Source organism: Mytilus trossulus, chromosome 9, assembly GCF_036588685.1.
Source record: "Mytilus trossulus isolate FHL-02 chromosome 9, PNRI_Mtr1.1.1.hap1, whole genome shotgun sequence".
NCBI classification, from domain to species: Eukaryota; Metazoa; Mollusca; class Bivalvia; order Mytilida; family Mytilidae; genus Mytilus; species Mytilus trossulus.
Window position 1 is genome coordinate 65,188,188 of NC_086381.1, and position 11,497 is coordinate 65,199,684.

Below are 11,497 nucleotides of genomic sequence, written 5' to 3' on the forward strand. Positions count from 1 at the left end.
CTTGGCTCACATCGAACCGCAAGCTATAGAGGGCCCTATATATACTAGTGTAAAAACTGTTAACGAGAATAACCAAGTAGTACGCATAAATATACAATGAACAAATAATGTTGATCTTTAATACAACTTCCATACAAAATATGAAATATAAGGTATGAATAATTAATTACTAGTATATAAAGTAACAGCATTATACTCCTGTGAAATGTGAAACAATTTCATACAAAAACTGTAAGTATATTATAAATCAAATATTAAACTTTGAAACAAATCGGTAAATATAATTCTGACAACTCCATAAACATAAACAAAATAATGATCTTACCAAATTTCTCTTCGTCCAATTGGAATGCATCAACCTTCAACACTGCTTTGTTTTTAGTGTTGATTTCGCCAAAAAAATGTATTTCCTTGAAAAGCTTTTTTACTGCACGTCTCATAACCTTGTTGTTTTGAAGAATACGCCTTCTGACTGTAGTTCTCAGTATGATAGAACCAATTTGAACAAATTTAATTCTGAAAGGTGTATCCATGTAATCAGTCGCCTTTTCTAATTCAGATACTACTGTTTCCACTATTGTCTCATCTGTTGTCTCTATTTGCCATTTTATGTAACAGATTTCGTCTAATAATATGATAAAATTGAATTCTTACAAAATATATTGTATACATTTTTTTTAACATGTTACCTTTATTATTTGTCACATGACTCTATCGTATACCATAACTTAACAAAACTTATTCTTTTTCGTATCTTGTAAATATATATGCCTATTAAAACTGCCGATACATGTATACTGTGTTAAATGTACGGAATAAATGAACTCTTCACTGTGGAATATATCTGTCGATTTTCACAGAATACACTTCATAAACAGGTCTCGATTTTTTTTCAAAAAGGCATATATAATACTTGATGAAAGAGAAATACTAGTAAAGGGAAAATCCACCTTTTAAAATATGGAATTGATGTTAGGGCCGCTGTTTTTTCCTGTTTGTATTGTTTCACATTTTTTATATCGGAGGCCTTCATAGCTAACTTGCAGTCATGTATTCGTACATAGAATATATGATAATGTATAAAGAATTCTATAGTAGTTTAATGACATTTTAAGACTTTTTGAAAAGGATTTCTCCAATTATAAAAGTTTATGCATGCTACTTTTCTTTTTAGTATAACAGTCGCATAACATGCTTAAAGAAGAAGATAAACACACATTTCATGCTGTGTAAAATTCAATGAAGACATTGTAGAATTGCATTCGTAATATTTTGCGTCGAATTAAAATCACAACAGCGGTCAACAAAACACTTAATAATTAAATAAAATAGTTTTGTTGACCGGGATTTCTCCAATTATAAAAGTTTATGCATGCTACTTTTCTTTTTAGTATAACAGTCGCATAACATGCTTAAAGAAGAACATAAACACACATTTCATGCTGTGTAAAATTCAATGAAGACATTGTAGAATTGCATTCGTAATATTTTGCGTCGAATTAAAATCACAACAGCGGTCAACAAAACACTTAATAATTAAATAAAATAGTTTTGCACTTACTGTCATCTGCAGTGGTTGGTCGTTCTTGGTCGTTGTCTGGTTGGCTATCTACAACCAACCATACAAAAGTCAACAAGTTAATTGTTACTATCTGTTAACCCTTCATAGACACTACATTAAACTCTACTTCCTTATTTTTTTTCTGAAGAATCAAATGTAAAAACTACGATAAATACGAGATGTTTATTACTTGATTGCATTTTATTAGCAAGATTCCATATCTTCTTTTTTATATTGTATTCATTTGTTTGGAAGATAAAAGATATTGATTTGTTGAAATTAAAAATACCGGTTTCTCGAGCTTATAGTTGAAACTATAAGACAGAAGAACACATGTTAAAGAACAAATCAGTTAAAAAAAAATTTGAAAGATATTAAGGCTCGTTTTCGATATATTTTTTTCAATATCGGATACAAAGCTTTCTCGGACTTTTAACTTATCATTTGTTTTGTATTGGTATAATATGGGTGTTAAATCGAATGAAAAGAAATCTACAATCTGCTTACATTATAGTCAAAGACATTTTTATAGTCTATTGAAGTCTTATATGAAAAGAAAAGTTAGTGTAATAAGGCAAAATAGTTTACCCTGTATCATACATAAACACCAAAATGTTTGAACATCTGTCAAAAATAAAAATCTATAATCCAAATTTAGAGCTATGCATTCTTAATGTGACTGAAGGTGTTGTGCAGCGTTTTCATGATACACGAGGATAATTGATTGAAATAATTTTTCATCACGCTAATTTTCTATGTTTTCTTTATATTTTGTCAAATTTGTGGGTACTTACTTTTAGTACAGCATATAATTCCTTGTAGTCGATTTCGTTTCTTTTTCTTTTCAAATAAATGCATCTGAACTTTGTACAAAACATTCCCTAACTTTACTATTTGTTGTTCTGAAAAAGAAAAAAAAGTCACTTCTAACTATGTTAAAAATAAGCTCATCATAGATGCCAGGACTAGATTTAGTATATACGCCAGACGCGCGTTTCGTCTACAAAAGACTCATCAGTGACGCTCAAATCCAAAAAAGATAAAAAGGTCAAAATAAAGAACGAAGTTGAAGAGCATTGAGAATCAGTATAGTATAGATGCACATATTTGCTTACTGACGTAACAACGTATCAATATAATATAAATATACCAAATCCGTATGACCTGCGTTCTGGATTGAATGTCAATTTACTTTCACAAAATGTTACTATCAACCAAAGATGGTAAATGATTGAGTATTTATTCGCATAATAACAATATTAACATTGCAATAAATGTGATGCCATTCATGTATTGTAATCATGTATGTATGATCTTCAGTTTGAACAATAAAAGATGAAAAATAAAAAAAGATGTTACACTATCCGGACACATAACTCGTTGTTTTTTTGTCTTTTTCTAAATGCGATTTAGACAATCAATAACATTAAAGATACCAATTTTACTTCACAAAGTTCGAGTTTTGACAAATTGTATCTGTTTAAATGGTACGGTAGTATTTACCTTCGGGGAACTAGGTGGCTCTTTTCTGTACCCTACTTAGGGAGTCAGAACTTCCATATCCTATTTTTTCAACCAAATTTTGCAATATCTACCGCTTTCTAAGTTTTTTACATTTATTTTAACTTCATAGAAACCAGGTATAGTACACATATATCGCCTTTATTATACATAACAATTTTCAACACATGTTTAACGTCTTCTAAGAAAAATATTGTCCATCACCTGATAATTACTACTAAAAATCAAATGGCAAAATCAAAAACTTAACCACAACAAACAAATGAATAACAACCAACACAATCTAGAAATCAAATACCATTAAAATTTTACAAACTGTGTATAAAACTGTGTATATATTATTTCGACAGATTAAATTGTTTGGAAGTAAGTATATTTACAAGGTGTATCAGTAATTTTTGAAAATGACCTGCTTATCTTATATAAATGTTATACTTACAAAATCGAAAGTTTAATACATTTTTTGGTTCTGAAGATCCCTATAAAAGCTATAGATGGACAATTAATAACTACACATCAACTATGCGGTATGGGCTTTGTGCATTGCTGAATGCCGTACGGTGACCTATAGTTGTTAATTTTCTGTGTCAATTTGGTCTCTTGTGGACAATGGTCTCATTGGCAATCATACCACATCTTCCTTTTTATATGTACACATGGATGAAAAACATATAATACAATACTTTTACCAATACGTATGCAGTCTTCCTCTCGTTTTTTATCAGTTTCCTTCATCTCTTCTTTTATGATAGTATGAATTCCCTGTTGTGAAACAAAAAAATTACATATATATTAAAACCCAGTTTAGTAACCGGAAATCAAAATTTAATCTTCATTTGAATAAAAAGAAATATGTAGTTGAATACAGAAAAAGAAAATAAAGAAAAAAAAGAAAAATAATAGCAAATTATTAATGACATTCTTCGTTTATTTTCAGAGCTGCATAAAGAAAAATATTAAAGAGGCATTATCTACGATTTTGACAACAATAAAGTAAGCATAATTTTGGTTTGTTTCAAACTCGAAGTAAAGCAGAATATGAAATCAGTATTTGGCTATAAATATGCAATTTGATTGAATTTGATTGAATTTTATAAAACAAAATAGCAAAAACCATATCGCTGACAATAATTCTACCTCTTTTAGTATGTATGCAACCTTTGATTTGGTCGTAAGTTGGAATTAAGTTACGAATGTGCTCAACATATTCAATTATAAGGAGAGAAAAAAAATGTATAAAAGTATAAAATTGAAACAAGAATGCAACTAGGAAAAATATATTTTTTTTTTACTGATTCGTCCGTCACAAAAAAAGCTAAATGTATATACAACATGTAAAATGAGTGTTTACTTTAAATCAAATCGATGACAGCATAGTAGCCATATTTTTGTTTTTACAACCGCCTATGTCTTTTTGTGTTACATCACCACAAATAACGCAGTACTAAGGCGAAAGAGGAAATTCTTTCTCTGAGTCAGATTAATTAAGTAGGGGTTAAGTGGTATTATTTTCAATGGCACTACATGGATAAAACCAGAGGATTTCGAATATTGAAGGCGACTTTAGTTTTATTTTATGGCACAAGAAAAAGAAATAATGCATTAGTGCTCGATGAACTGTACAAACTCAAAATGAATAAAAGTCCCTCGCAATAGTTACTCAATGTTTTTGGTGCATTTTAAAATATTATGGATAAAACTCGAATATCATGGCCCAGCCCATATGTAAATTTCCAACAAATCTATCACCGAGGGTCCAACTTCGTCTCATACAGTATATCATGTATATTAATGAAAATAAAATTACGTTACGAAGGACCACAGCCAATGAAGAGATGGCATAGTCATATGATATTTATGGTGTTTAAACAGTTTTACCTCTGGAATAATACGTTTCAACTGTTCTGAAATTTCTTCATTGGAAATATTCATATTTTTTAAACGATTTATCTCGTTTGCTACATAACGCATATGTGAATCGTCAATGTAACTTGTTATAGCCAAAATTGCTATTTCTAAGTTATTCCACTTGCTATTAAAATCAGCCTCACACATCGTGCCGTTTGTTTGACAATGTGCAAGTTCATTTCTTTGTGTTCGTATCAATTCAAAATGTTGTTGTAAGGTGTTGTACAAATTTGACGAGCACGCTCGTATGATTGTAATCATCATCGTTATGTCTAAGTTATCTGTTGTATTGGAACTGATTGCTTTTATCTGAGACAAGCAATACTGAGTGATGACTGTTCTATAAACCGTGTGATGTCCTGGTTTTGGAATACCATTTATGGTATAAAGAAATTTCATCTGCTGCTCAGTTAATACACTTCTTCTATGTGTACTAACAAGAAGCTGTTTGTTACACAAACAACAACGGACTGGTGGTTTCCAGAGATGATACATAAAATGCCTATTATTATTCAAAAATGATTCCAAAGAATTATTTTTCAACACAATAACATCCATAAACAACCTCAAAATACAAGCAACTTTCACATAGCAAAAGAACCACAACCTCCGATACAGTAATCCTTCATCTGCCATTATTTGCATAAAACGTCAACCTGAAATAGATATACTATTATGACATACATATTAAATGAACACAGAACAGCAGCCTTCATGTAAAGATTTAGATTATAATTGCAATGTGCAAGTGAATAACCATTGTACAATGTTGTATTACTCTCATTTAATATTGAAACTTTCAGTACAACTTATTATTGATACTTTCTTTTAAAAAATAATTAAACATAATAATAATGTTGATCGCTATTTTGTGCATTTTTCTTTTTTTGAGATAATTCTCATATCATGCTTCTCGCTTGAGATGGAAAAAATATCGCTAGAAACTAAGGAGGCCACGTGGCGTTGCTAACGAAATTGACATGACATTGACAACGTCGTCATAGGTAAAATAGCGATAAACGGATTATCATTGGTCATCTCAACTCGATTGCTTTTCTCACTTTAGCTGTACCAGCTCAAGCGAGAAAATCAATCACGTTGAGATGATCAACGATAATCTATAATTATCTCATCTAAGACACCAAATTATGTTAGTGAAATCATAGATAGCTTATTCTCTACTGATTCTTTGATCCAACTACAATTCACAGTATTTATTATTTTAATATCGTATACGCAGAGTGTAAATAATAATGATGATTCTAATTGTTTGTATATATTTTTTCAAAATTTATTTACCCTGAAAGAATTAGATTCTTTCTAGCTAAAAAAATTGTAATAATTAATATAGCTTGAATTATTCCTTAAATGTGTTTAACATGAAGATTAAACAGCCAGTACATGAAACCTGTAGTACAAAAATAAATAAACTGTCTTAAGCTTGCTTTAAGATTTTCCAAAGTAAAATATATAGCTAAACAAAATCTGAGATAAAAATAGAAGATTACCTAATTAAAAAACAGAAAATGAAATCGATATTCATTTTTTTAAGAAGATGTGACATGAGTGCTAATAAGACAACTTTCCATCCAAGTCACTATTTTTAAAAGTAAACCATTTAAAAATGATAAATTACAGTCTCAACTCGGAGCATTGACTCACGGGTAAAACAGCAAGTTATAAAGAGACAAATAGCACTAGTGTAAAACAAAAAAGGAAAACCAACAGTATTATGTATTTATCTGTATATATAAAGAGGGAAATCTGAAACACTTATGAACCACATCAACAAACGCCAACCATTGAACATCAGGTTGGCGTTTGAACTTAGGACAGGTTCAAACAAATGCATCGGGTTTAAACGTTTAAATTGGAATCAATCTTCACTCTCAGCTGAAACAATAGTGTAACATCACAATATAGAATGAAAATAACAATTGAAAAGGCTTAAAAGACATAAATACAAGATAAATAAAATAAGGGTTGAAATATTTAACACTATTAGAAAAACGACAAAAACATTGGACTACATGCCGCCAAATAAAAGAAGGTACACACGTCATGCACGTTAAATAAAAACATTTTTGAAGAAATGTGTACAGTCATTGAGTACGGAAATTGTTTTATAAAACAAATATTTTTTGTTGTTCATAGTACGAGAACAGAAATGAAAAAAATTCAGATATAACGCTAAATAGGTAAATATACAGTTATATATATAAATGCATTACAAGTTACACCGAATAATACCTATCCAAGTACACATTTAACCGGGTGTCCGGCTACATGAGCAACACGACAGTTGCTAAATGTGGAGCATGATCTGCTGATACTTCTAGAGCACCTGCGATCAACCCCAGAATTGAGAACATCTCTGGTTTTTGATGTGGTTCGTGTTGCTTAGTTTTTAATTTTTTGTTTTATACCATCTACGGTTTTTGTCTTTTCTGGTCTTTTTTTTTTTTTTGCCATGCAGTTGTAATTTTATTTTGACCTTCCAGTTTGAAGTACTTTTTGGTATTTTTCGTCTGTCTCGTGTATTGCTTAGCACTATTTGGGTTTTTTTCTTAATCCGAACATTTAGCTAGACCCTAAAGGCCATTCCAACCATTTCAGTATCTTGAATTATTTGTTCTGAACACATAACCATTATGAAAAATAAAATAAGTAACAATAAAGATGCAACGCATATTTAGATCTTTGAAATGAAATACTACATAACAAGGAGGTAATCTCATAAACGGTTTACATTAAAGAAATATTTAACTGATGTTTCACTCATTTTCGTTTTTTAATTTTATTAGTACATAAAATAAGTTCGATATTACAAAAGAATTCGAAACAGTAAAAAATATTTTGCAAATTTACAGAAAAGAAATGAGACACAAAGGTAAGTGACAAAAATTCAAACAGAAATGCAGAGAAAATAAATAGAAAATAAACTCATCATAGATACCAGTATTAAATTTTGTATTTACGCCAGACGCGCGTTTCGTTATCAGTGACGCTCGAATCCAAAAAAGCTAAAAAGGCCAAATATAGTACGAAGTTGAAGAGCATTGAGCACCAACATTCCGAGTTTTGGCAAATACTACTAAGGCACTATATTCCTGAGGTTGAAAAAAACTTAGTATTTCAAAAATGAAAACGTTTTGTAAACAGTACAATTATAAATATGACCATATCAATAATAAAATGTAATGACAGAAGTGCAGACTATTGGGCTGGTGATACCCTTGGTGGAATTAATTATTAGAAGTAATGAATACAAAAGGTGTTTTTTTTTAATTCAAATATAAATGTAGATGTACTGTGCATCGTTGTCCGAGAATATTGTTGATGAATTTATTAATATTGCTTACGATGTATTTCCGACTCGCAAAAAAAAACATTGTGTTGATAGTCCTGTACATGTATCAACCGTTAACGAAAGTTTTAATTCTCATAAGTCTTCACTTTGCGTCCTTTAAAAATATATTATTCGTGAATTCGTTCAAAGAAAATATCCATGGAAATATCCCAAGGGCAAAACGTCTGAAGAAATGAAGATGAACAAAAGGTAATAACTATTAATTCCCAAATAATACTGCCCTCTTTGACAGTTATATTCTAAATTGGCGAGATACATTTTTCTTTTCATTTCTTTGAATTAATGGTCACCTACGAAGAAATTAAAAGTTATGAGGTCTTTCTCTATACTAACAGACATCACTTCACGATGTCAATCATTATTGAATGAAAGTGAAATAGTTTAATGATTAGCAGTCGGTATGGACCAATTTTGTCAAAATAAGCCAAGAAAGATCGATGATGAATTTTTCGCTTGCAAGTGAATAATTTGACCTCTTTGAATCCGTATTCATGTGAACTTCAATTTAACCTTTTAGTTATATATATAATGCTTGATGTATGCGTTTTCATATATTTAAAAAAAAAAAGAAAAGAATGTCAGCATTAAAAATGTAACAAATGGTAATCGTTTGATTGACTGATTTGATTCAACAACAAAAAAATATTCTTATACAGGTTAAATCGACAATTTACTTATTTTTAAACCTTTAACATTCAATCAAACCGACATAGAAAATTCCATTTACACGAGGTCGTTGTTTATGTATAATTACGTGTTTGTGTAAGCATTATTATAATATGGAAATGTGTTTTAGTTTATGTTATAAATCAAGTATGAGAATTTGAGTCAAATCGGTGAACATGATTTTGACAGTAAGTGCCCTTTTAAAAAAAATATTTTTAGAAAGTGCAAAACCTAGATTGATAAAAGATCGTTGGGACTTTTTAAAGTTACACCCACGTTATCTAACTGAACAAATCTATATTCGTCAAATGACCTTGTAGTTATAACGAATTCAATAGTATACTAGCTTAAATACTACAAGGTTATCATAAAATGTATTCAGAACAGAAATTTAACCAACAACATGATTAACTATAAACTAAGGAAATGAGACACATTATTCGTTATCTTACCTCCGATACATTTCTATTAAAATTTAATAAGGTTAGACGCGAATTTCGTCTACATATTTATAAGACTCATCATATACATATCATTTGTTAAAACCAACTTCATTGAGATCGTGTATATTTCATAAGGGGTTAGTAGGTGAAGTTTATTTAAATGCTTGTAGTGGTATTGTGTCCCTTTATGAAAACAACACAGCGTTTAAGAACAACCTGAAACGTTTCGCGCGGACAACTGATGTCGAAATTGATATTGAACGATTCAAAGTAATGCAGGAGAACATTAAAAGCTTTATTTTCAACTTGTGTTATGAGTTTTACTGTCCTTTCCCTATATATCGCCTTCGTCCTACAAGTATATCCCGTCCACCGTTTTGTGTTTCGATCAGAACATTTAAACTGATTTTTTGTCTATTTCTGTAACAATTTGTTGTAAATATAATGTATTATTGTGGAAACTAGCAAGTAACACTTAAAAGTATAACATCGTTTTATAGAATATAACCCAATGAGTATACCTTCATTTTAATGTATTAGAATGCCACACACGTTTTAGCTCTACAAAATGAAATACAACAATCCGTTATTACCCAGGAACGAAGTTATTTTGATACTCTCTTACAAAACATATTTTAAATTGACGCGTATATGTACTAAGATATTGTGGTATTTATTATACATTACAATTAAGATTCATACAAATAATTTTCAAATTTAAAACTTTATATAAACGATAGAAAAAAGTAAAACTTAAAATCTTTAAAATACATACATGAAGCATCCAAATCCTACACAAAATAATCATCTAATTTTAGAAAATGAAAAACCAAGATTGATAAAGTGTAAAGATCGATACGGCTTTTTATAGATACACCTCACCTCAGTTCTGCATATTAGTCTAATGACCTTTAAGGGAACACTTTAATACTATACGAGGGGTTTGTAAAATATATTCCGAACAGAAAGTTCACATTAAAACAAAAAGGTTATAATGTATCAACAGATACATATAAAAAAAATATTGTATTATATGTCTCTGTAGATATCAATTAATTTTTTTATCCTTTGAAAATGTATGAAATCGATTTACAAGTCTTTTGTGATCTTTGTCGTGTTTTAGCGGACGTTAAGCTAACACCATCCGGTTTTCACATCAACAATATATAACTGGTATTCCACACAAAGATCATGTGTATCCAATTGCAATGTTATTGGTCATATGCTTGTATTAGAATCATATTGAAATGTGAGGCTCTTATAAATGTATATAGATATACATATATTTATAAGTTGTCTAATGTCATATATGACGATGTAAAAAAATAGTATAGGCAAAAAATATAACAAAAATATCGATATTAAAGGCAACACTGACAAAGTAATACGCTATTATTCGACGGAACAAATGAAAAAACAACAGCCATGTTCATGAGTTGATATAGACATAGTCGTAAAGCAAAGTTGGGTTATAAACCTGGTTTTGTAGCTAGCTTAACATCTCATTTATTTGACAGTTGTATATAGTTCCGTTATATTAACAAAATATCTAAACATACCTAACAGGTTTATGTGACAATTAGTGGGACCAAGTAGCCAAAAACTGTAAAAGCATAATCCACAAACATAGAACATACAACATAACTGACTTAAAATAATAATTAAAAAAAATCTGACAAACAACAAGCTATCATACAGAGTTGTTACAGCATGAATTAGTATTGCTTATGTTATGCTACATTAAACTTTTCCAAACAGATGCAATTATGCATTATACTTCCCTTGTCATCCCTACTACGATAAAAAAAAATACCACCAAGAAAAGTACACCCGCAACGCGTCGCTAGGTAAACTCAATTTGCAACAGTGAAATCTAATTTAACGAAGGCCAGGATTAAAATACAATATAGTTATCCCCTAAATGTATTTTAGTTGGGGAATCATACCTAAACTGAGTGTTTCGTCAATTTATTTTTATTAAAAAAAGTAAAAACACAAAAATACTGAACTCCGAGGAAAATTCATAAA